Here is a 27,045-nt window from a genome sequence, read left to right as displayed (position 1 = left end):
TTAATAAATAATAATAATTTGATAAATTTTTGATATTTTTTATATAATTCTAAAACATCATAGCTCAAATATTTTTTTTTTTCCAATTTTCAAAATAAAAATGATACATCACTAAACTATATTTAATTTATATTATTTTAATAATTAATTAGTGAGGAGAAATAACAGAATTTGAATAAAAATATGAAAAAAAAATCTCCATATAAAACTTAACAATATCATTCGCCACAAACTTTTATGTTATAAAATTCATATATTTTAGAACAAAATCACCGACCACAAACCACACTCCCATGCCCTTGGAGGGGTCCATTAAAAAAATGTAACTTTATCCTAAATTTTGTACATAAGTTTAATAATTAAAAAAATTAATTCTCTTAAATTCAATAAACCCACGTGCTACAAGCACTTTACTCGCTCCACATTAGAGAAATTCTTTGAAATCTTATTCCAAATAAACCAAAGATGCTATTCTTACGTTCCCCCTCCTTGACGAACACGATCATATTCCAACATGAAGGATCCAATATTAGAACTATATATATATATATAGGGCACGGCTTTGAAATTCAAGACGTGAACATGGATGGTTAACCAGAGAGGCCAAATTGGAATCTTTGACAAAGTGCATGTGCATGTGGTGCGTTGGGGTTAATGCTTCAGCTACAAGATTAAACCATAAAGGCAAAACTAAAATCATAAAGACAAGCAAGCGCAGGTAAGGTGGAGGCTGGGCGATCTTCGTATCTTTGCTTTCTTCAGCTCACCTCCGTCCCACGATAATTTCCCAACTCTTTTATTAATGTAGAAGACGGGCGGCCGTTTTTGTTTCTTAACATCGTCCCTCGGACCTCCGCTCCTCCGAATCACCGTGTGCCGTTGATTTGGATGCCAGTTGATTCATTCAAACCCTCCCTTGAGAGAGCGAATGCTGGAGAAAGAATAAATGGATACAAACTCCGAGGGTTTCGAACCCGCAATCTGAGAATTCAAACTATTGCGTATGATGCCACGATTTTCCATCAGAGAGGCACGAAGGAAGTTCCCCAAAAGACCAGGTACGTTGTCACCCTGTCCACGTCGGCTCCAATGTGCATGGAAATGTAGCGGTTAATCCATTCTTTAAATCCTTCAAGTCATTTGCTTGCGGATCTCAGGGTCGATTCAGTAGAGGCCCAAGGTATAAAATTATTTACTTTGGTTGTATCTTTCTGGTCTGCGCTTCTATTGTAGGTTTGTATCGATAATGTCTGTTTTGTACTGACGATATTTTTCTCGAAGATTCAAGTATTGTATGATTATAATAACAGGGGGAAGAAACCGAGAATCGGTTGATTTCCTTTCGGTTTTCATTTTTGTGCGTTACGCATTTTTACCGATTATCGAACTGAAGCCGCAGGTCCGTGAGATTGGGTTGTCGAGACTCAATCCTTGTCGAGACTCAATCCTTGTGCATGAGAAATCTCATAACGTTAAATTTTGCTCTCAGTATGTCACAGCTGGTCGGGAAACTGAGCACGACTATGCCGAGATTTACCAATAAATATCCGGCTGTGCGGTTCGGTATTGAACGTTTCTAGTCTCGGCGGACCTTTAACCTCTGGGCTTCGACGTCCACGATACCGAAGACTCCTGCTTTTCGACGTTATTTTGTATGGTTGGCAACATACGTGCTACGAAGCGGGCATCCTGAGAAATTTTAATTCGATTCAGTGATGATAATTCCAATATTTGTTTGAAATAAAAATATTTGAATCTCGCTGTGCATATTATAGTATTTGTCTGCATAATGTACGCGTTTTGCGGATATTTTGAAATCTTTATTCAAGTATGCACATTTTGAATAATATTCGGACTAGTCTTTAGGCGAATTAGTTGATGGAGTGAAATGATTCGTATTTCGGACGATCGTATGCTTATCACTGCCACCGAAATTGGTTTTCCCTTTCGTTAGGGCCACTTCCCCGGTATCCGATACGCTCTATCTAGATAACCATGCGTTGGATCGCGAACCTGATAATACTGTGCGGGAAGTGGTGCTTGAGTTTTTCCCCATGACAATATTACGTTAGTGATCCTACTTAGGATTGCAGCCTTGTAATTGAGTTTGGTGGTTTTATCTATGTCGTGCCTACAGGTCCTAACTCCTTCATAGGATCAGTAGGGCAAACTAATGTTAATATGCTGGGAATAATAAAAGGGGGTTTTGGGGGTGTCGAGAAGGAATGTATGTGGGTTTCAGTTGCTTGATTCTAAAATCTTTTCTGCTGAGAACGAATATACAAATTGGTTCTATCTTCAAAGATATGGGAACACAAGCAGCTTCTTTGCGTGTTTCTTATATAGAGTACATCTTAGTCTGTATTATTTGCTGTCATTTTGAAGATTCCCTTTGCCTGATGGATCCGTTAAGCTCAGATGTTTAGTGTACACCAATGTACAGTAGCCGTGTCAACCCTGCTGTGTTCACCAATGTACAGTAACCATGTCAACCACACTGTTTTTGGCAGTGTCTTAGCTAAGTTGTCGACTTATACCAAGGGCCTAAATTCTAGAAAGGTGCATATTCGCAAGCTATTGTATTATATACCCATGAATCAAAGGGGAATGATGAACTTGAAGCAACCTGACCAAGGAACAGTTCTATTTATATATGCACCTTGTTATTGGGAATGTTTAGATCATAGTAAATGCTCTTTTGGATGTGGTGCGAAGATCTTTACTGTTTAGATTTTTAACAATAAGTAGTAGCACCGTCTCATAAACTCCAGAATCTGCTGAAGGACAATCTGCCTTGTAAAATGACAGCAAAAACTCGGGACTCAGCTTGAATCCCTGCTTAAGAATCACACAGTGGGGACTTTCAGAGTTTTCAAATGTTGATATGACTTTGATAGGTCTCTATTACATCTAAAGGCCACTGAAATTCCTTTTGCTTTACATGTGTAGTTAATATTATACAATAATGTTTTTTGGAAGTCATCTACAGAAGTATCAAATAAAATTCTCATATATGTTTTAGTAAAATTGGGAAGGATCTGGCAATGAAATGTCCCTACTGAGCAACTTTGTTGTCATTTAGTGTTTAATCAATGAATGATTCTGGTATGTTGCATCTTTCTCTCTAAACAAGAAGATTTTACACATTTGTTTCTCAAGCTCTGGTCAAAAGGCCTTCTCATGGTGCTTTAGTGTAGCTGTTTCTCTGAGATTTTCATTATCATCTAAGGCAGACGTCATGCCCGTGGAATCACATGCTCCCCAACTCGTAATGAGATATTACATATATTCGTAAATTGGTAGCTATCCTTATCTGGTACCTGTACATAGTTTGTGTTTTGAGTCTTGACTGTAGGTTTTCCTTAATGATGCCTTAAGTAGAAAACTTCTGTTGGTGTCTTCTGTTTATCAACATTAAGTCTCCATTTCTTATTCATATATATGCTATTGCAGGTATTGTAATCTTGTCATATGCTGAAACCCCTGCCCTATGCATTTATCACTCACTTTTGTGCTGAACCCAGTTTGCCCATTAGCTGTTTTGATTGGATAGGTCACTTGGTTAATTCGTGGACTACTTACAATTGGTGCAAAATTGAGTGGAGTAACTGTGATCTAATTGATCTGTTGCACTGCTTGTTGTGTATTTCAGATTTCCTCAGGTTGACTGATTCCTAGATTGCTAGGTTTGTGGAGAAATGAGTTATGCAACTGGGATTGAATTAATTGGTGTTCATATCTTTCCTGTTGTTGGATAACTCTCTCTTTCTCTATATTTATCTCAAATTTAAGTCAGGTGATATGCAATATGGCTTCATAATCATACCCATTCTTGAATCAGACAAAGCCATCTTTGTCAGTTTGTTCTGGAATGTAGTCATATATCAAATCTTGGAGATATTCTTCTAAATCTTCCATGATTGATATTTTTAACCATAAATGACTTTAAATAAGCCATAAGCCATAGATGGGAGTTTATCTTGTGAGACTGGAGTGACACGTAAACATTTGTCCCAATTTGAGTGATTGTAGAATGCAAAGCCTCTGAAGGTATTCTGCCGTACCTGTGTTCTCTCTTATTTTTTCTTAATCTGAATTCGATGCATAGAACTTTGGTGGTTGGGAACCAATTACATTTTCAATTTTGTTCGTATTTAGTTTTCTCGGATCATCACATTGATTTTGAAGGTTTTTTCGTGAAGCATTCTAACATGAAATGTTTTATCAAAATGGATTAATTTAAAGTAAACTTATACCATTTTATTTTTAACTCCTATAAAATGTAAATTTATTATCTATTGGTACTTCTAAGCAGAGCAGGTGCCTTACTGAGATATTATTTTGAAGCATGATAGCCCACATACAACTTCTCTTCTTGAAGTCTTAGCAATTTGTAAGGTTAGTGTGAAATAAATTTATTTGTTCTATAGTATATATGATATATCATTTAGATAACAAACCTGTTTTCAGAACTTTTCTCTCATCTATATATTTATACTGTATACTCTTTGTGCCATCATTAAAATTCTTGTGGTCATCACTATTAGGTTCCTGTGGTAGCAAATAAATTAGTTGTCTCTCGAGTCTGACATATTAAATAAAGTTCTTCTGAAAAATCCTTCATTCCATGAGAGGACCCATCTAACTACAGATAGATAATATTAAAGGTTTGATTGGTGAAATGATTGTTTCCACAGAATATAGTCCAAATTCTGTTTGCAGGCTTCAATGTTGGCATTGATGATACTATTTGATCTGAACTTGAAGTACTTGAACAAAATAGTAAGCAGCTTCTCTTGTCATGCCATTTCAGATGATTGTGTTTTCCGGCTTCAAATGATGTTATATGTTGGTCATCATGCGATACATGTAATCTGTTTCCTATCACTATGTATGTTATGATAACATTGTTATCTGAAGCCTAATTAAATGCCCCCGGTAGTACCTTGCTATGTTTAGAAGAACTATTTTTAATGTCTGCAAAGTACTTTTTTTATTATAAATAATATACTTGGAGCAGATTAAAATAGCATTGAACTGCACAACCTGAAAGTAATTTCAGAATCTTGTCTAAAGGAATGGAAAATGGTAGCTGCCTGTAGAAATGATATGTGTGATATTTGTATTGGGATTTGTGTTTTTTCTCCATGCTAGCATTTTCCTTGTTTTCCTCATATTTTACTTGGTTACAACTTGGGGAAAAAATAAGCTCCACATGCTATGGTTTGCGGATTTGTTAAGAGTTCCTTTGTTCAAAACATAATAACTCTATGTTACTCATTTCTGAGTTAAAAGCAACATGTGTGGCAGAAATAAAGTTTCGGAGTATTGTGAATGGTTAACAAACCTTCAAGGTTTTGGAACTTTCCTTTTGTCATGTTAAACACGCATGGAGAAGACAGCAAGAGTAGGATAAACGTGAGTTGCATTCACATATAAATACAATTCCTTGTGACCCCTGGTCTTCAAATACCAAGTGGTCTCTCGGACTCTGGTGACTGTTCACATTCCACACCAACCCATAGAGGATTAGGTGTCCAACATTCTCCCCCTTAATTCGAAGGGGTAAGTATGAGTCCAAGAAGAGAGTTGTAATACAAAATGTGCAAAAATGCATGGCAGCACTACGCTGAATGTGCTCTCTGAAATGTTGGCATAAGGAGGTGGTTTAAGGATGACCACCAACATTGGAATGCTTAGTGCAGTTCCTGGAACTCTTCCAAATCTGGCAAGAAGTTGAAGTCTTTTGCTAGAGGAAGTGCTCCTAATGCTTTGAAGAGGGAGACCTTCAACCTGGAAAAGGGAGGTCTACAACTTGCATAAAAAGGGAGAACCTCAACTTGAAAAGGGAGGTCTCAACCTGTGGTGGTTTAAGGCTGGCCACCAACCAAAGGCATGCTCAGGGGCATCTCTGCCTTTGGCTACAACTTTGAATTTGGTATGGAAGGTTGTGGCTCAAGTTTGCTTGATGTGGCTTTGAAGCTTGTAGATGACCATCACTTCCCCTCCTGTCAGATACAAGGTGAGAAGATGGAGAAAACTTAACTGCAATACCTTTTAATATTCTAGAAGAGATTTTGACATATGACTGAAATATCTTCTTGGCTGTTGAAGGCCATTGCCAAGAAGCGTTCCATCTAAGATGAATCTTTGTTCTTGCAGTAGGCTTGTTTTTGAAGCATTTGTATGAATAATGAGTGGTTTTATGACAATTCTCACATGGTTGAAGATTAGAACAATGATCTTCATATGCCCAACTCGGTCACAATGTTAGCATTTAACATTTTGTTGTGGAAGAGGAGCAGAATCTGGAACAACTGAAGATGAATTGTCATGGAGAAACCCAACACTATGAAACTGGATGGGCTTTAAATAATCTGGAATAGGAAAGGACGCCTCCTTATCATATCCAAGATCTGTTCTGTGCTTGTTGTTGACAAGCTCTTCCCAAGGTTTGATGACTGGCTTGGGAAGTGTAGACTGAATTTCCACACCTGTATTCAAATCTGCTTATGAAATGAGCACTTGATCTGAATCTACCTCAACATTATTGATTTGATGACTTGCTGGCTATTAATGGGTTTCTGTCTCAATGTTCTGAACAAAAATAGGTTCAGAATGTTGTCTTTGCTGTAACTCATCTTGCTGTAGCTGTGATTCAAGCTGCAAAATTTCAATGTTTTCTTTTGCATTTTGTAAATAGGTTCGAATATCAGAGAGTGTCCTTATTGATTTGGACCATCTCATCAACAGTGGAATGAATTAGAGTATTTAGCAACTCTAATGCATCATCAAGTGTAGCATATACAGACTTGACAATGACCATGAAGAGAAGGGATGCCTCTTATTTTTCAGAGCGGTAGGGCAAGGAGGCCCATGTTAGAGTAACAGAACTGCATTTGGGTAAAAGACCCTATAATTGTAGGGGCCGACCCCTCTGAGCTTTCCACAACGACTTGCTTGAGAGAAGAGGGTGTTTCCTTTGTTGTTTTGGAGAAAGCAGAATGCCTTGTCTCCCTTTGGCAACAAAGAACCTATAACCATTTGAAGCTTCACCTGTCGAAACAGTTCTATGAGCCAGTTGAGTTCATGACAATGCTTGAGAATGTTACACATACAAAGAGAACCTAGGTTTTTGTGATGAAATCCCACTTGATTTAACACCTTACTACAACCTTCTTAATAGACTCCAGCGACGCTCCAAGTTTTAACCGAAATAAGACATCACCAGTCAATTTCAAATGGCTTGGAAGATAAGAGCAGTTTGCCCATACTAAGAAAACGATTGAAAAATAAAGACCAAAGCTACAACACAAAGAATATTATGTCCCATTGGAAATGAACGTCCCGTCGAGTAGTCGCAGAATGAAAGATGAATCGAATCTGAAATTTTGGAAGCTTTTGCTAGGTAAGTCTTCAGTTATGACACAAGTTGCGCTTTGATGAGGCTCCATCACAGGCCCACTTCGGTTTTCAAAGGAAATACTATTTCAAAAAAACACAATGGCATGTTGAGATATCTCTGGACAACAATTTTCCAGCAGCGCCTCAATTCAATCCTTTCCAAAATTTTGGGAGAGCTAGCGTTGATAATAGCAGAGATGTAAAAGATAATATCGAGGGATGCAATGTTTTGAGGAAATCGTATGTCATTGATGGCCATGCCGATGGCTCGAGTGGTGGATGCAAGGTATTCAAAATTGAAACTTTTGTCCAGAATAGCAAAACGCCTACAACTCCTAATCCAATTAGACTGTAGTTAGGGTTTCCTAGGCACACCAATATGGATAACTATTGGAATTGTCCCTAATTTTTTTGGATAAGAGCGTTATGGAGGAGTAACGCACTATGACAGTCAGACAAAGAATGTTGCAGAGGCAATAACGCTAACAGTAATGAAAATGCTGGCAGTTCAACACAAAAAATTCAGGCTCTGATTGCAGATCTGAATGGTAGAACCAACAGACTACGAATTAGCAGAGTGTTATGGGTAGTGAGCAGAAATGGCATAACTAAAAACAATGGCTCATATTTGGGCAGGCAGAAGTACACTTGCTTTGATACCATGTTAAACACACTTGGAGAAGACAAAAAGAGTAGGATAAATGTGAGTTGCATTCTATTAACAATATTCACATATAAATATAATTCCTTGTTACCCTTGGTCTTCATATACCAAGTGGTATCTTGGACTCCGATGACTGTTCACATTCCACACCAACCCATAGAGGATTAGGTGTCCAACATGTCATATGTTTTTTTTAATTACATTGCTTATGTTGTATGATCTTTGTTCAAAATGATGGGATCTACCTATGGATGACCTATGATTTGTGTTTCAGTGGTTTTGGATCGAGATTTGCTTGGGATATGTTTCCTATCTGGCAGCACTGGAAGATCTCCTCAATATTTGTTTTTGGCTTGCTCGAAACATCAAGCTGATGGACTCTCCATAAAAGTACCATAAAAATATACACATAATAAACATAAGATATGTAAGAAAGTGTGGGGGTTCTAAAACCTTAACTTTTTTCTATAAAACAACTCCTTTTCCATCCAGAAATGTAAATCTGAGCTTTTATAGCAGAGTGCATTGTTGAGTTTGTGGGAGTGAGCTGGAGCAAAATATATTTTTGAGATCTCAATTTTCTATGCTTTTGGTTCATGCCTCTATATGTTTGGATCCCGGCTTTTCAAAAAATTTGATGGATCCCGGCCTTTCAAAAAATATGATGGTTGTGTATCCATATCTGTTTACATACATATTCTTTTCCATCACATCAACAAGCGCATCACCAATTCCTATATGTACCTTGATGTTGGTGGCATTGGTTGTTGAACTCGTTTGTCATGACTCTAGTAAAAATGTATCCATCACTTAAACAAAATCTTGATTTGTCATTTTAAGCTTTTTATATATTATTTTAATGCTTAGGGTGATATTGATGATGAAGATACCAATATAGGGAAATATTTCAATGATAGGTAGGTATTTGTTGTAGCATAATTCTTTTTGGACACTAGAGGTCATTTAGAGCCTCTTTGTTGATATATTTTTGGTTCAAAGATGGATTGAACTTGGTGCTATTTGTTAGCCTTTGTAGCATCGGATGATGTTCTAGTCTTGAAATTTTATGGAGAGGCTAAAACACATGAGTTCTCCAAAACCTAGAAATCGTTTTCGGAAATTCCACCTAGAGATAACTCAATTAAATAAATTGACCATCATTAAATTTTTTCCCAAGTCTAACTTAGAAAAACTGGTTAAATGATAGTAATTAATTGAGAAAGGTGAGAATTTTCTAGAAATTCACATGGATCGACTTGAACATGATCTCAACCATCGAGGAGGTTGATGGGTAGATGGAGAACACACCAGTTGTAGATACTCAGTGATCAAGGTAGTTAGATTTCCCAGTGGCAAGTGATTCAACAATGAGATTGAGCCAATGATTGAGTAGCAGGTGGCAGATGGGCAACACAGATTTTCCGGAGGAGTTTCCAGTTCTGGAGGAGTTAGAATAGGAGGCTACACAAAGCCTTAAGAGAGGCAGTTTGATTTGGTCGTGGAGTAGGTCATTTTAGGTGTCGGAGGCTCGGAAAATTTCCAAAGGGCTTGGCCAGAGACTTCTAGTAGCAGAGAGAAGCAGGATATCTGATTTAGAGGGAATTTCGGGCTATGCGTACAAGGGCCTGCGCAAAGGTAGACATGTCATTTCGGGGGTCAGTTTCTGGGCCCAAACTGAGTTGATATTGCTTGGAGAGGAGGGTAAATTCTCTTAGATATTTTTGCTAGTATTTTTCTCAAATAAAACCGCCAATTTGGCATCATTATATTATACTTAGAATTTGTTCATTTTTGGTATGTTCTATGCTTAAGAACAATTTGCTTCAATTTTCTTGTTAGTCCAATATCGATGTCCAGTTTAGCAATCACATCAGCATGATAGTAAAATGCAGATGGAACATAAACATAAACAGTAGAAGACAAGCCATGACAAGAGGACACAAGATGTGGCACTAGCCAGGGACAAACCCCAATGTGGGGAAACCCTTAATCAAATATTCTTATATTCTTCAATAATTTAGCAGAGAGAGAGATAGCACAAATATACAAAACTGATATTTTATGACAACAACAACAAAACCTAACTGGCAAAGTCAACATTGGTCAAACAGGTCAGATTTGACCTCTAATCAAGCTCGGTCAAAGCTCAGTCAACTCGACCTCCAACAATAAGCTCAATGCATCCAAAAACTAAACTGCTGGTTCTGCTCCTAGGAAATCCTTCAATTCCTTGGAAGATCCTTCACATGGCAGCAACAGGCCGCTGCAATCACGATCCAATCTGGTCAACACTTTGACCCAACATTCCTCCACAAAATGTTGCTGACCTCCACTGTTTGCTTGTTGCGCTTGCAATTCTGGTTAGGGCACAATATGCAGCCCATACCCCTCCACGCTATCAGCAAACTAAGCCTTTCTAGAGTTGCGGTCCACCTAGGAGAGTCTCTCCTTATGCCATGCTGCCTCCTACAAACATTGTTCACCTTAATGCTTTCTTGGAACAACCTTGGCTGCTTGCAGCCTAGCAAAGCAACTAGCTGTAGTTGTAGTCTCCTCCAACAGGCCCAAACAAGTCCTTAACCCATCCCTAGAAACAACCTCTCTTTGCTACGGATTAGGCCTCCTCCTTGTTGCGGATTAGGGCTTCTCCTTGCTGTGGATTAGGGCTCCTTTGATTGCGGCTAGATCTCCCTTCAATTGCAGTTAGATTTCTTCTTATGATTGCGGCTAGGGCTGTCCCTTCAACCGCGGCTAGATATCTTCTTGACTGCGACTAGTTGGCCTTCCTTTCCACTACGTCCTCCTTGTGAGAGGACAAAACCAAACAAGTGGATGACTTGAGGTCTCCTCAATTTAAATGCAACATTGAGGTTGAGTTGGGGGTAATTTGCTTGCTGGCCAACCTTGACAAATTGTCAAATAATATCAATAAATTAATATCTCCATAAATACATGTCGGAATCGAATGATCTTTAGATCAATCTTACACCTCTCGAAGAGAGTAATCCAAGAAAAATATCAGCTGCCATAAATAAGGTGACCCACATGGAGTTTGGCCCTAGTTGCCAATTTTAACATAATTCTGCTGCTGGATAATAATAAAACCCTCAATTGTTGCATTGGTTTTCCCACATTGGGTTTTTATGGAGATAATTGTCCAAAAATAACAGTGTCATATTTTTGTGTGTGCACTAGCATATCTCAGTTCCTATTTTTTGTTTCTGTGAAATTTTTTATGGTGAAGAAATTGTAGCGAGACTAATTTTTTATTTTGTCATAAACAAAATAAATTGCATAATTATTTTATCAGTTAGAAAAATTATTTCTAGTTGTTGCATTTCAAGGAATTTTCACATTGTGGTTATATGTACCCTTGCTTATACATGAGACACTTTGCATATTTGTGCATAACAGTTTGGATTTGTTGCTGCAAATTCTAGCAAGGCCTTGGAGTACCCTAAATGTCGTATCACTAGACCAAGTGACAATAATGGGGTAATGGCCCACTGTCACTACAACCAAAACCACATGCTTTTTATGGATTTTCACTGATGAGAGGAATCTCGATATGGGAGAAGGTCACCTAATGGATATTCTAGGGTTCAGGTACAAGGTGACTCAATGAGACTTTCTACAAGAAAGGCACAATTTAGGCTTAAGGCTCCTATTGGAGGCAATTCACTTTTTTTGTAGAGGCCTAGGGTTAAAAGTGCAAGACAAAGGGCTTGATTAATTTGTTGAGTGTTGGGGAGACCAAAGGTCAAGGCAAAGTGAAAGGGTTTCCAACAATGATTTTCAACAAGAGAAAGACTCATGAAATGCTCAAAAAAGCCCCTAAGTTGAAGCAAGGCTAGACTAGGGTTTTAACTTTTACCTTAGGGCAAACAACTAGGGCAAAGAAATTTGTGGACAAAATTGAAGTGGATGCCCACCAAAAGGATAGATTTTGTGGCAAATGCAATCCTCTTGATGTTTAGGCTCTCCAATCCCACAAATGTACCTTACTGAGGGATTCACACCAAGCCCTAGTTAGCAAGCTTGGCCTTGAAGGGGCTGAATTTAGAGAAGAAGATTTATTGGATAAAATTCAAGTTTGATCACCAACAAGATGGGCTAGTCCCTTGTTCCTTGGGAGTATGGAGTTTATGATTTGATAGGTCGGCCAAGAAGTTTCTACGAAGGCCGAAATCTTGATGCGCTAACACCAAAACTCAAGCAATTATCTATGCGATGGATAATGGAATTTTCATGGGAGAGCTAGTTAAAGTTCACCACGAGGATATTCATTCACATGTTATGTATGAGTAATGCATGCAATAGATCATCTAGATAATGTTCAATAAATTTTCAATAAATTAAGGCACAATAGCAAGACCTAGATTGAACATAATTTCATACATTAGACATGTAAAAAGATAACTATTCAACATTAGGTAAAGAATAGCTCCAAAGACAATGATTGAGCTCCAAATGTGAAAATGCATTCATAGATCCCAAATCCTCCACAAGAAAAGAAGCTGAATTGTTCAAGAAGGCCGAAATTCCAAGTGATGTGATGATGATTTACAAGAATGAATGATTTCTGTACTTATATGAGGAATTCAAGTTCTAATTTTAGCCCAATGCCCCTCAAAATAATAAAATAATGTGCTAATAACAAGCTAGGTCACAAGCCGACCTAGTAGCTAATGATAAAACATAGATCTAGCCCATGTGTGAGTCTTAAGTGAGATAGTGATGATGTCATGCATGCGTGAGCCCTTCTAGAGCTAGCGTTGAGGCTTCTTGGTGCCAAGATGTGAGTAGAAACCCTCTAAAATCACCTCCTAAGATGTGATATCCCCTTTACTTAAAATTGCCAAGCAGCCACACCAATTTTGCAATTTTGCCTAAGTATATTAAATTTTGGCTCACAACTTAGGAAAAGTGGATAAAGCCAAAGAAGATTTAATTTTTGATAAAGAAGGGACCCCACTATAGAGAAAAAGGGAAAATCGTGGAGCTAGTGGAAGGTGGGGGCCACTCCATGAGGGAATACACACCCCTTGGAGAATTCGACTTGGAGAGAGAGGAGGGAAAAAAGGAAGCTCGATGGGGTGGAGCCCACAAGGGAAGAAAGGGTCAGAATTTACAAATAGGAGGAGAAGCACTCATTTGGGGACTTTTTGCCCATTTGATATTTGAACTCTTGTTTGCTCAAGCTGCTTAGCTGGGTCAACATAGTGTTGTTCAACACACGAGGTTTGCAAGGGGAAATCTCACCTCCTTCTTTAGTGGACTTCAAGTGCCACCCTAGGGAAGTCTTTGCTACACATTTCAGGCTACACCGATGGGATTCTATAGGTGAATTTGAGTTGTTTTGGAGTAGACTGGGCGCAGGAAAGGACCACGCATGTGTGGGAGGAGAGAGTTACATGGCAGAGATTGTTTTGGGAAATTAGAGGTCTATCTCCTGAGTATTTGGTAGCATTTTTGCAAGTGACTTACAGGTTGATTTGGAGGCAAAACTTCAGGCCAAAATTCTCTTCTTGGGCATGCACAGAAGTGGCTGACTGGCGGCTTGCGCAGTCATATGAGGAGCAACATTTTGTGGTGGAGGATAAACTGGGAGTTGGGGGTGAGGTGTTCTAGGGGGCATAAGGAGAATTCTTGGAAGGGTTGACAACAATTTTTGGAGGGAATTTGCAGCAGTTTTTTGGGTGGTATGAATTTTCCAGTTGGTGGAAGAGCTCACACTAATTGGGGCTAAATTTGGGAGGTTGGGACTAGGCTCAACCCTTTCTGGGTTTATTGAGGAGAGGCCAAGATTAATTTGGCTGAATTTTCTTAGCAGTCTAGAGGGGTCAAACATGGGTGTCATACCAGCCAACAGTGGAGATTTGCAGGGCAACACATAGTATAGAGGAGGAGTCACTTTCTAGCATTCGGGCACATTGTTTTCTCACTTTGGATTTGTCTAGCTTGTCTGGCAACCCCAGGGGCACTTGTTCACACTCATTGTTCTCCCATCATTGATTTATAATTGAAATGGTTCAGTTGGGCACAATTTTTGGAGTATTTATGGGTGTTTAATTATACGTGTGAATTTTGGAGTTGACCCTTGGGTCTCTTTCAATTCTCCCTTGTGGACCCTTATTTTCATCTTGGGGCACAAAAGTGATTTCATGGGTCTCCAGGTGGTCAAAATGCCTGTTTCTGCTCCAATGTTGGGGGCTCTCAAGGTGGTGCTAGCCACCCATGTCTCAAAGTGTGAGACCATCGTCCTCTGGGCCTTGGATCAACTACCCCCGCTATAAGAGTGCTAAGCCAGTTGGGGGTGTGTTAGGTCCAGGTGCATCATCCCATAAAACTCATCAATATAGGGAAAGTGTTGGAACGTTGTGGGTGTTGGAGGTGCCCACAAGTATGTGTGATGCTCTGTTGCAACTTGTAGTCCCATGGTTCTCAACGCTCCACCTGTGGGTGTCAATATGTTGATCTAAAAGAGTTGGGCCCCAATTAAGTTGTTCGAGCCATGGTTGTGGAATCGCTTGACAATTACACACAATGTCTAGTGCTGGCAACTACATCATTAGGTACATTTAATCATTTTTGCATCTAAGTGAACCAAGCTTGAAAGTAATGGGAATAAGTTCCCCTTCCAAAATTAAGGTTTTGAACTCGCAATGGGGTTACCTCCCTAGGTAGAAGTCGCTAATAAACAAACCTATCAGGGGTTTCCAACCCTCGAAGGGAAGTGACATGTACTTGGTCCACCCTTCAATTGATAGGTGTCACGTGAATAATGATGGAACGAATGGGAGAAGACTTCACAACCAAGTGCCATAGTCAAAGGGACCAACTATGATAGGCTCCTCATCCTGAGTGTATAGATGTGGGGAGGGAGCAATCATGGATGCATGAGTTATCAACTTGGCCTTTGTTTTTTCACCACTCGCGTGCCTTTTACTTTTTCTTGATTTTTCTTTATCTTATTGCTCATAGCTTAAAGGGTTAGAGCTTGTTTTGCATGATGTATAACAATTATTACCCCCTTAATGGTGAGACAACTCATTGCCCATTAGGGGTTGGGACATGCAAGGGTTTATTCTCATAATATGAAGAGCAACATGTACTCAAGAATCGGGTGATGGCCATAATGAGTGAGGTAGAGCTCATGCTAGGGTTTTACCCGTGTGCTAATGTGTATGTTCTAACCAACTTTTGCATTTTGATCTTCCTTTATTTTCTGTTGTGGCCATCATATGCTTTTTCTTGTTTTTTTAGCTTCATCAACCTTCTAGGGCCAAGTTTTGGGCCCTACCTAAGTATGAGGATGTATGGTGCCAAATCCTAGAGAACCAATGGTTAGTTAAACTTGAAGAAGGGAGGCAGAATACGGGGCTTGTAATGTAAGATGGAAAGTGGTAAGTATGGAATAGGGAGAGATGAGACTACACTATCTCAATCATGGTTTCCCAAGTAGTGCCCCCCCATACCCATTGGGCCATTAGGACTAGGATGAAAAATTAGCCCTCCATTTAAGGTGTGTTAGAAAATCAGAAAGGCAGAAATATTTTCTTATATAGATAATTACTTGTGATTCTTTTACCTTTACGTCCTTCTCTTATATTTTAGTTCGCAATTACGAAAACAATAACACAAGGACAACAGATGTAGGCGGACAACTAGGGAAAAACCCCTATCTAGGGGAAAACCCAACCGACAATTCTTCCTTCAATAGTTCTTGAGATAATCCAAGACTCTAGACCCAGACAAAGACTTGCTCCACACTAAGTCAACCCTCAATCCTTCTTTCAAATGATAGCCCTTCCAAAGCAACTTCGACCTAGCAACATCAACAACAACTTCGACCTAGTAGCAACTTCGACCCAATAGCAGTAGCAGCAACAACTTTGACCAAACTAGGAAAACTTCGATCTCCCTTGATACACCTAAGAATTGACTGAGAGTTGTCCTAAAATTTCGATCTTGAGGTCTTCTATCTCCTTCCTGAAACTCACACTTCTTTCCAGCTCCTTTTCTAGCCCTTTTCCAACTTCGCACTTTTTCAGCTTCTAGCTTCAGAAATCGAATTGTGTGTGAGAGTGTGAGATGCCCCAAAAGAATTCAAACTGCCTTGTATATATAGCCTTCCAGGGAGGTCAAATTACTCTTCTTGAGGCCGATTTGGTGTGGAGGAGAATAAATTCATTTTTGACTAAAAAATAATTATTTTTACATGATTCGAAAGCCCAAGAGGGTTTCTTTTAATGTACAACAACTCTAATGACTCAGAATAAATCCTAGAAGTCCTCAATGGGGATTTTGACCTAAAACATGATGACCCAAGCATGAAACCCATGCTTTAATAATCATAATAATAATAATAAAAATATTTTCTTCATTCTTTTGATAAGTACATTTCAAATACATTTATGACAGCCGAACCTAGTTACAAATTTCAACACTCCCTCTTAACTAGGGAGGTATTCATTAGTACAAGTACATGGAAGATCTCGGAAGACATGAACCATGAGGAATTTTTAGGCGCCGCAATGCCATGGACTAGATTCCTGACCAGGGCAATCTATCCAAGGTCCTCTAATAGTTTAGGCACTGCAATGCCATGGACTAGATTCTTAATCAGGACAATCTATTCAGGTGTGACTAAGATGGACTAAAGATTTTAGCCTATCTAGGTACCATCAGGCTTACTTACTAACCATCAACCCAAGGATCTATGTGCATATCCGTGGTCAGAGCTCCATGACCAACGCCACCCTCCCTACTTCGGTAACTAGACATCAACACAAAGTGCCGGCCAGATGCCCTCCCAAGCAATGTCTCACACACAAAGCCTCAACATCCCGATTATTCCTATCGGTAACAAATCCTCTCGATTAAACAAATTGGCAACAAATCTCTCCAATCTAACTGATCGACAACCTAAAACATGCTATCCAACCTTCGAGAAATTTACCTGTTCAAACACAACCCCATTTAGTAACAAACTTTCAAATGTACATAAATAGATACAAACCTTCGGGGTCTTTGAGACAACTTGATGTTGCTTCTCAACTTTTCATAGTAGGACTTAGAGCTTTCCCAATGAATCTTGACAGAAGATTACTCAACCATACAAGTTCCTTTCCTATTGCTCATGCAACAACATATTCCATAGATTGATCCGGCCTTTCTTATCTCAACAACCCTTCAAAATACATTCTCCAATTTCTTTTATCAAGGTGTCCATCATGACTATGATATGACTTCCCTCTCAACTAGGGAGATACCTTTCATTCAGGCTCCTTAACCTAGGGAGATTTCATCCAGGAACCCTCTTAACTTAGGGAGTTCTACTTCTTTTCTATGACATCGGAGAAGTTTTCATGACCATCATCATTCAAATCATGCTTATCATATCATCGTACCTGCACAACTTAGATAGAAAGTACAACCAAATCTATAGAAGCAGGAAGTTAACCATATCATAATCATGGAAGCATTCAACTTTACACATCAAGAGACACATACGCTCCAACTTCTTACTAGTGTTTTTGTCATAAACCCTAGACTACTTCATCAAGACTTTGAGCATTTCATAACAACTTTCATTACATCTAGGGTTTCAATGTTTCTTCCAGAGGTATGACATACCCTATTACATCATATTGCAAACCCTAGAAACAAGTCAGACAAATATAGATCTATAATGTATCTAACAACTTCAGAATTCATATGTTAGATTTCTTACTAGGATTTAGTGCGAGATCCTAGATTTCATACATGAGCTTTTAACAACCAAAACCAATCACAACTCAATTCAAAGTAACAACATGACTAGCCTCAAACCCTAGATTTTTTCAAACAATCAAACATCAATCATAACTAAAACTTAGATTTTAACAATCTTACACAAATCTCAAATTATCACATAGTCATCATATATCAGAGATTTGGACTTCTACTAAGGTTTGTTTACAAAACCCTAGAATTCACAAATACTATTATCCTAGAGAATCAAACTTCGACTAGGTCTTAGTTCCAAACCCTAGGGCTCATGACCATCAACAATTAGGTCAAATCATATATCTAGGATTCCATCATCATGCACAAGCATATCATAACATGTGTCAACGAAACCTAACTATACAAATATCAATAAGAGTTAGACATATAACAAACTTGATCATACTAGGGTTTGATCAGACAAACACATACATGCCAATGATTTCATTTCGTGGACAAAGGTTCTTGCTTATACACCCTACCAAACCCTAATGACTAGGGTTTAAATACAAAACATGGCAACTCCTCAATTATCAATACTTCAAAGGTTCGAGATTTCATACATCACTATTCAACCCTAACAAGTTGGGTTTCCAAAACCATACCAAAACCCCAAACATGACTTCATCAAAATATTAAACATTTTCTTTCAACAATAACCTTAAGTAGGTTAGGGTTTCACACATAATCATCGACATACCCTAAATTTAGGGTTTTCACAATGAACCTTTCTAGGGTTCCACAAGAGTAATCAAAGAGATGAGGAGGGTAGATTTATCTAATGATAAATCACCCCATCAAGAATCTTTAAGATTCAAGAAAGCTAGACAAAAATATGTCAGTGATAGTTTATCAAGAATGAATATGTAGACAACAAAACTTGTAATTCAAATCATACCTCTTGTTTCTTAACGAACCTTGTAATTCCAATCCTTTGTTTTGTGAAGCCTTCTTCCTTGAGTCTTCAGGAAGTTTTCCTAAATAAGAGTAGAAATGTGATTAATATTTAATGCAAACAAAATTAGATAAGTAAGGAAAACTAAAAATGAAAATAGTAATAGGATACTTATCTTTGGAGGTTGATGAGGGCTCCCTCAAAGCTTGAGGGATACCTTTAACCTGAGAACAAATAAAAATGTTTTTCCAAAATATGTTAAACCTAAAAACTAGAAATCAAAAAATAAAATAACTAAAGCTTAGGTCAAAAGACTTAGTAGTGTAAGTGGTCAAAAGACTTAGTAGTGTAAGTCCCTTATATCCAGTTCTTCGGGCTTAGTCTTCTTTGGAGATCCTTCAACAACATTAGCTTGATCTCTACTTCTTTTCTTGTTCTTCAGATTGTTAGGACAATCACTTCTATAGTGACCCATCTTGTGGCATTGGTAGCATTCTATCCTGGACATATCAACTTTCCTTCTTGGCCCTCTTGACTTCTTGGACTGTCCTTTCTTTTGAGAGGCGGAGTATGCATTTGACACCTTTTCTTCTTCGTTGTTGGATACCAAAGAAATTCTCATTTCTTCTTGAGTGCAATCATTCCACAATTGTTCAAAGGTAGGAGCTTCTTTCCAACTATTGAGACTTGAAGAAAAAAAACCTCCAAGTAGGTGGTAATCCCAATAGTGCAGTGATTACTAGCTCCTCCTCTAAAACAATTTCATCTATGGCTTGAAGTTCATCTCTAATTCTTGATATCCTCACGAAGAATTAAGCCACAATATCATCCTTTGTCATCTTAGGAGTCCTTAACTCATTCTTCAAGCTTGCTACTTTACCAATATTTTTGATAGTGAATAATTTTGACAATGCTTCATACATTTTTTGAGCATGGTCTATGTTGGAAATGTATTGGACAAGATTGTCCTTTATGCTTTCTACCATTAGTGTCATAGCCAATATGTCCAATTCTCTATACATCACCTTGTCTGCATCACTGGATTCTTCAGTAGGTGTCTTCACCTTTCCTTTTACCACACCCAAGACCTTGTTCTTTTCAAGAATGAGGTCAATCCTCTTCTTCCGAGACCTGTAGCTTGATGCTCCTTCCAATTTGTTCTCACTCTTTATTGTGTTCGACATTGACCTTGAAGATAGTGAGCTTCGTTTCTTATAAGAGCTCCTTTTATGACCCCTTGATCGAACTTCTAGATTACTTCTAGTAGATACTCAAAATTGCCTTTTACCCTTTCACCTTAGCTCTGATACCATGTTAGAAAATAAAAAAGGTAGAAAGATTTTCTTATATAGATAATTACTTGTGATTCCTTTATCTTTATGTTATTTTTTAGTTCGTCAAGAAATTACCAAAACAACAACATGAGGACAACAGATGTAGGCAGATAGCCAGGGAAAAACCCCTATCTAGGGGAAAACCCAGTCAACAATTCTTCCTTTAATAGTTTCTCGAGAGAATCCAAGACTCTAGACCCACACATAGACTTCTTCCACACCAAGTCAACCCTCAATCCTTCTTGCAAATGATAGCCCTTCCAAAGCAACTTCGACCTAGCAACATCAACAACAGCTTCGACCCAACAACAGTAGCAGCAACAACTTCGACCAAACTAGGAAAACTTCGATCTCTCTTTATACACCTCAGAGAGTGAGAGTTGTCCCAAAATTTCGATCTTGAGGTCTTCTATGTCCTTCCAAGAACTCACACTTCTTTCCAGCTCCTTTTCTAGCCCCTTTCCAACTTCGCACTTTTTTAGTTTCCAGCTTCAGAATTTGAACTATGTGTGAGATGCTCCAAAAGAATTCGAATTGCCTTGTATACATAGCCTTCCAGGGAGGTCAAATTACACTTCTTGAGGCCGATTTGGTGTGGAGGAGACTAAATTCATTTTTGACTTAAAAATAATTATTTTACCATGATTTGAAAGCCCAAGAAGGGTCTCTTTTAATGTACAATGACTCTAATGACTTAGAATAAATCCTAGAAGTCCTCAATGGGGACTTTGACCTAAAACATGATGACCCAAGCATGAAACCCATGCTTTAATAAGTCATAATAATAATAATAAAAATATTTTCTTCATTCTTTTGATAAGTACATTTCAAATACATTTATGAAGACCGAACCTAGTTACAAATTTCAACAAGGTGAGGGAATAAGGTCATGGTCAAAACCCCTCTTCCTTCCAGGTTACCCCCTAATCCGTGTCAAATGCCCAAAATACAAACGAGCATAAGCACCCGGTTGCAAAATGAATAAAGTACATTTTGATTGGAAGCCCACCTTCCAACATGTGCTCTTGCCAAATGGGCAAGGAAACATATGACTGATACAAGTGGCAAAGATATGAATGGCACATCGTCATTAGCTACTAGTGGTTGTCAGGGGCTGCTCGTGGGTAGGTTGGATGAGATGATGGGAGAAAAATTTCTCCGATGGGGTCACCCATTTTTGGTGGGTAACAGGATTCATATGGATGCACATGAATATATATGTTATTTTTAGTCAAAATTTATGTACTTATGTATTTTTTTGTTAGCTGTTTTTTCTTCTAGTTTTCTCTGGTTCAGGTCCGGTTCTTGCTTTTGGGTTCAAATGGTCTGGTTCTGATATCATTGTTTTGATCATGAACGTGGATTGATGATTGTTGAAATTCTTTCTATTGTTGAGGTCACGTTGACTCATTAGTCTAATGCTGAGAATAAGCAAAAACTTTTCTCAAAGCACTAAGATAACAAATCTGCCAGTAGATAACTAATATCGAATGTGGGGTTGATAAAATGATTGCACTTGCAGAATAATGCAGAAGTGTCCTCAGACACATAATTTTATTAATAAGAAAATAAATTACATCTGGAATTTTGCAAGAGTTTACACCCGAATAACAAAACACTCTTGCAATGAGCTATTTATAAGCTCAACGTCCTAACTACCTCTAATTATGGATCACTTATAAAATAACAAGTGTCCATTTACAATAAAAGCTATTTAAACAACTTACTAACAATTCTCTTAAATTAGAGCCTAAGATACGACACATTTGTAGAGTCATATCTTTTTACAACAATATTCTAATTCTAAATGTCTACATTTAATAATTAAATATTCTAGATTAATAATTATTAATTTAAAATATTAAATTAATAATTATTTTATTCTAACTTTATAACCTATGATAATATTTTATTTTTGGATCATCTAACATTCCCCCCTATGATCCAAAGATACATTACAACAGATACCAAGTTCATCCCTGAACTTAGTAAATTTTATTCTGCCAAGAGGTTTCGTGAAAATGTCAGAGATCTGATCTTCTGAAGGACAATAAATTGGCTTGAGGACATCCTTGGCAATGAGAGATCTGATATGATGATACTTGGTGTCCACATGCTTTCTCTTTGAATGAAAAAACTGGGTTCTTGGCAAGCTTAATGGCTCACTGGCTGTCAATGAATAATGATGTAGCTTCTGCCTGAGAAATGGCCAAGTCCTGCAAAATTCTGCGCAACCAAACAATTTCACATGCTGCTTCCCATGCTGAAATGTACTCTGCTTCTGCTGAAGAAGTGGCCACTGTAGCTTGTTTCTTACAACTCCAAGACACTGCTGCTGACCCCATGCTCATTAAATAACCTGATGTTGATGCTCGATCATCAATACTTCCAGCAAAGTTGGCATCTGAAAAACCACCAAGTACAAAGTTTTTAGTCTTTTTGTAAAGAAGACCAAAATCTTTTGTTCCTTGGATATATCGAAGAACTCTTTTGGCTGCATTCCAGTGGCTATCTCGTGGTTCCTGCATAAAACATGAAAGAATACTAACTGCATAAGATAGATCAGGGCGAGTGTTTGTCAAATAAATCAAGCTGCCAATCAACTGTCTATAAGTAGTGCTGTCCACCATTTCCCCCCTTCAAATTTTGAAAGTTTCAAGTTTTGCTCCATGGGGGTAAGAACAGGCTTGCAATCCTGCATTCCAAATCGTTGAAGAACCTCTACTGCATACTTACTCTGAGAAATGAAAATATGATGTGGACGTTGGAAGACTTCAACTCCAAGATAGTAGTGAAGTAATCCCAAATCTGTCATCTTAAAACCTGCATGTAACTCTGTTTTCACCTGTGCAATATGATCATCATTGTTTCCAGTAATGATCAAATCATCTACATACATAACAAGAATCACCAGATATTTACCTTGTTGTCGCACATACAAAGTATCATCAGATTCACTTCGTTGAAAACCAACTTTCCTAAGGTATTCATCCATTTTTGCATACCAAGCTCGGGGAGCTTGTTTTAACCCATATAAAGCCTTGATCAATTTGCAGGCTTTATGTTCCTGCCCTTTAATATCAAAACCTGGTGGTTGTGTCATATATACTTCTTCCTGTAAATCCCCGTTAAGAAAAGCACTTTTTACATCCATTTGATGAACTTTCCATCCTTTCTGAGAGGCAAATGCAAGTGTTAATCGGATGGTGCTCCATTTAGCTGTGGGGGAAAAAGTTTCCTCATAATCAATGCCTTCCTGCTGTGCAAAACCTTTAGCCACAAGTCTTGCTTTATACTTTTCAAGTTCTCCATTTTGATTTTACTTAACTCTGTAAACCCATTTACATCCTATGGGTTTAACATTTTGAGGACAATCAACAAGTTTCCATGTGTTGTTATCAATTACTGCTCGATATTCATCAATCATAGTCTGTTGCCATTCTTTATGTTTTACTGCTTCGTTGTATGTGGAAGGTTTAGTAAAATCATTTGCTATCAAGGCAAAATTTCCTTCACTTCTGCGTGACTTCCTTGTTCCTGTTTTATTTTGCTCATCAGGGCTTACATCTTTCAAAAGTTGAGCTGCCCATTTTGGTAGTTGATGCTCACTTGTTTGAGATTCTGAAAAGTCACCATCATTATAAAGAGGATTAATGTAAACTGATGTTTGTCGATCAGTTGAAGATTCTGGAGGTGGAGAATCACCGTCAGAGGAACTGCTGCTGCTTGGAGATGCGGATGAACCGCTGGAAGATCCAGATGGTGTTGTTGAAGTAGATGGACTGGATGAATCATCTTCAGATGAAGGAAAATCAAGTTCATACCAATTTGGTGAATTTGGTTGACTTTGCATATTTCCTTTTCTTTGACTGCCTTTAGTTTCTAAATTTTGAAGAAGATTTTCTATTTCTTCAGCACTCTTACTCTCTGTTTCATCAAAAATTACATCCCTACTCACAATAAATTTTCCATTGGTCAAAAGACAGTACCCTTTCTTCTCATCAGAATATCCAATCATTGTGCATTTCAAACTTCTTGAGTCAAGCTTAGTTCTTTTTTCTTTCGGAACTAAGGCATAACATACTGATCCAAAAACTCTAAGATGTTTAACTCGAGGTTTGAAACCAAACCAAGCTTCATAAGGTGTGATTCCGTCTAAAGAAGCAGTTGGAGATTTGTTTCTTAAGTAGGCAGCTGTATGAATTGCTTCTGCCCAATATGTTGGACTTAACTTTATGAAAGTTAACATAGATCTCGCCATTCCTAACAAGGTGCGATTCATTCTTTCTACTACTCCATTTTGCTGTGGAGTGTAAACACTTGTAAGATTTCTTCTTATGCCATTATCGCTGCAATAAGTTTTGAATCCATTTGAAGTGAATTCTCCCCCATTATCTGTCCTGAGAGTGCTTCTGCCCAATATGTTGGACTTAACTTTATGAAAGTTAACATAGATCTCGCCATTCTTAACAAGGTGCGATTCATTCTTTCTACTACTCCATTTTGCTGTGGAGTGTAAACATTTGTAAGATTTCTTCTTATGCCATTATCACTGCAATAAGTTTTGAATTCATTTGAAGTGAATTCTCCCCCATTATCTGTCCTGAGAGTGACTATCTTTTCTTAGATTTCATTTTCAACAAGTTGGCGAAAAATTTTAAACTTTTCAAATGCTTTTGACTTTTTCTTGAAGAAATAAACCCAAGTCATTCTACTGAAATCATCAATGAATAATAAGAAATATTTGCAACCACCTAATGAAGTTTGTAGTGGTCCACAAACATCACTGTGAACTAGTTGCAATAGCCTGTTTGCACACCATGAACTTGTTGGAAAACTTTCTCGACTTCGTTTTCCATAAATGCAAGATTCACATTTTGCATTTTCCTTTTTGAAAGTTGGAAGTCCCTTAACCATCCCTTGTTTTGCAATTGATAAAGACTTTCAAAATTTAAATGACCATATCTTACATGCCACAATCTTATAGGTGAAATTCTTGCAATCACTGCCCTTGCAAAGTCAGAATGCCTTGGAATAACTGTCCCTTTCATCCTCAACAATTTTCCATCTTCATAACCTGTCATCACAGTTTGCAAGCTCTGTTTGACTGAATTAATCTTAACTAAGCGATCTTCCATAATTTACTGTTGTCTTGCTTGTCGAATCGTGACTAAAGATAACAAATTCTTCTTAAAGGTTGGTACATACCATACATTTGAAATCATTTTTTCTCCAATGCCAGGGAGAGAAACTTTAACTGCACCTTTTCCACAAGGAGTATGTTTTGTATCATCTGCAAGAAAGATGGAATTAAGTTGGCAATCTTGAAAATTCCAAAAGAAGTCACGTCGACAAGTCATGTGCTGAGTTGCTCCTGAATCCATCTTCATAACCTGTCATCACAGTTTGCAAGCTCTGTTTGATTGAATTAATCTTTACTAAGCGATCTTCCATAATTTCCTGTTGTCTTGCTTGTCGAATCGTGACTAAAGATAACAAATTCTTCTTAAAGGTTGGTACATACCATACATTTGAAATCATTTTTTCTCCAATGCCAAGGAGAGAAACTTTAATTGCACCTTTTCCACAAGGAGTATGTTTTGTATCATCTGCAAGAAAGATGGAATTAAGTTGGCAATCTTGAAAATTTCAAAAGAAGTTAGTCGACAAGTCATGTGCTGAGTTGCTCCTGAATCCAAGATCCAAGCATCTTCATAATCACTTTTAAGATAGGAGGAAAATTGTAATGCCGACGAAGAAGTAAAGACATATTTTAAACCATCATCATCTTGATCATTTGCAAATTGTGCCGAGTGCTGATGAAACTTGGGTATTTTATCATTAGAAGTTCGACAATCTTCAGCATAATGTCCAACTTTGTTACATCTTCGACACACAATTTGACTTAAGTCTCTTCCTCTTCCTAGACACTGTCCTCTGCCTCTGCCTTGACGTCTGTTTTGAGGTTGTCCTCTACCTTGATTATTTCCTCTTCCTTGAAATTAGCCTCTTCCTTGACTATTTCCTCTGCCTTGAAAATTACTCCTGCCTGAATTGTTGCCACTGTTAAAGTTGTTTCCTCTGCTTTGGCTTCGACCTCGACTTTGTACATTATGTGCTGCTTGATTCTAATTGAAATTCCCTCTGACTCTGCTTTTAGAACTGTCAGTTGATGATTTACTAGTGCTAGCCTCTGTGAAAAATACATCTTCACCAACTTTCTTTTTCTTCCCAAAGGTTTTATCATGTTGGATCAACATTTCGCTGAGTTCATCAAACTTTAGCTTCTCTAACTTTGCAGTTAATTGTAGAGTTTCCAAAAAATGTGTGTAGGAAGAAGGAAGTCCGGCAATTAAAACTGTGACCATAAAACTATCATCTACTGCTTGAAAACCAGCATTAATGATTTCCTGCTTAATATTCTTAAGTCTGGAGATGTATTCAATGACATCACCTCCTTTAGTCAATTTTTGTTGCAACAATTTTAATTGTAGATCAACTTCCTTTGATTCAGGCTGAGTATCAAAGAAGTCTTTAAAAATTCGAAAAGCAGACCATGCATCTGTAACATTTGCTATATGGACATACATTTCATCATTAACAGAAGATTTAATGACAGCTAATGTTTTGGCATTCTTAACTTCCCATTTTGCTAGTGCAGCTGCATCTGTGGGTTTATTGGGCTTAATATCACCATCACATATATCATGCCAAAGTTCATTATAAATGAGAGTGCTTTCGATGAGGTGTTGCCATGTTTTGTAAGATTTTGTGCCTTCAAGTTTGTCGGAATCAGAAAACAAATTAATCAACTTTGACATTGTAGTGTTGAAGATTCACACCAAGAATCAGCCTCAGAAAAAATATCAAGATGGGCAACATAACATGCAACACACTACGAAAAAAAAAGCCGATCTATCGGGGCTTGGCCTTGACCTTCATATAGTCGTTGAAATAGGAGAAAAATGACTAAGCTT

At 37.9% G+C, this 27,045-nt stretch overlaps 1 protein-coding gene across 4 annotated transcripts in view; it reads left to right on the top strand.

Annotated features, from left to right (window-relative positions):
* Positions 1 to 27,045, top strand: part of DRIP2 (DREB2A-interacting protein 2) — a 199,203-nt gene that overhangs the window by 60,517 nt on the left and 111,641 nt on the right. Inside the window, exon 2 of one of the 4 annotated variants that reach the window (XM_089459022.1) lies at positions 4,316 to 4,398. The exons of 2 other annotated variants lie outside the window; for them this stretch is intronic. The gene's annotated coding sequence lies outside the window, so the exon portion shown is untranslated. Of the gene's footprint in view, positions 1 to 551; positions 1,059 to 4,315; positions 4,399 to 27,045 lie in introns of those variants that run through there. One more of the 4 variants, XM_089459021.1, reaches the window with a different exon arrangement.

The sequence above is a fragment of the Pinus tabuliformis genome, chromosome 7 (genome assembly GCF_031772625.1).
Source record: "Pinus tabuliformis cultivar Carrire ecotype Pingquan chromosome 7, CPIR1, whole genome shotgun sequence".
NCBI classification, from domain to species: Eukaryota; Viridiplantae; Streptophyta; class Pinopsida; order Pinales; family Pinaceae; genus Pinus; species Pinus tabuliformis.
This window is presented reverse-complemented; position numbering and strand designations above follow the sequence as displayed.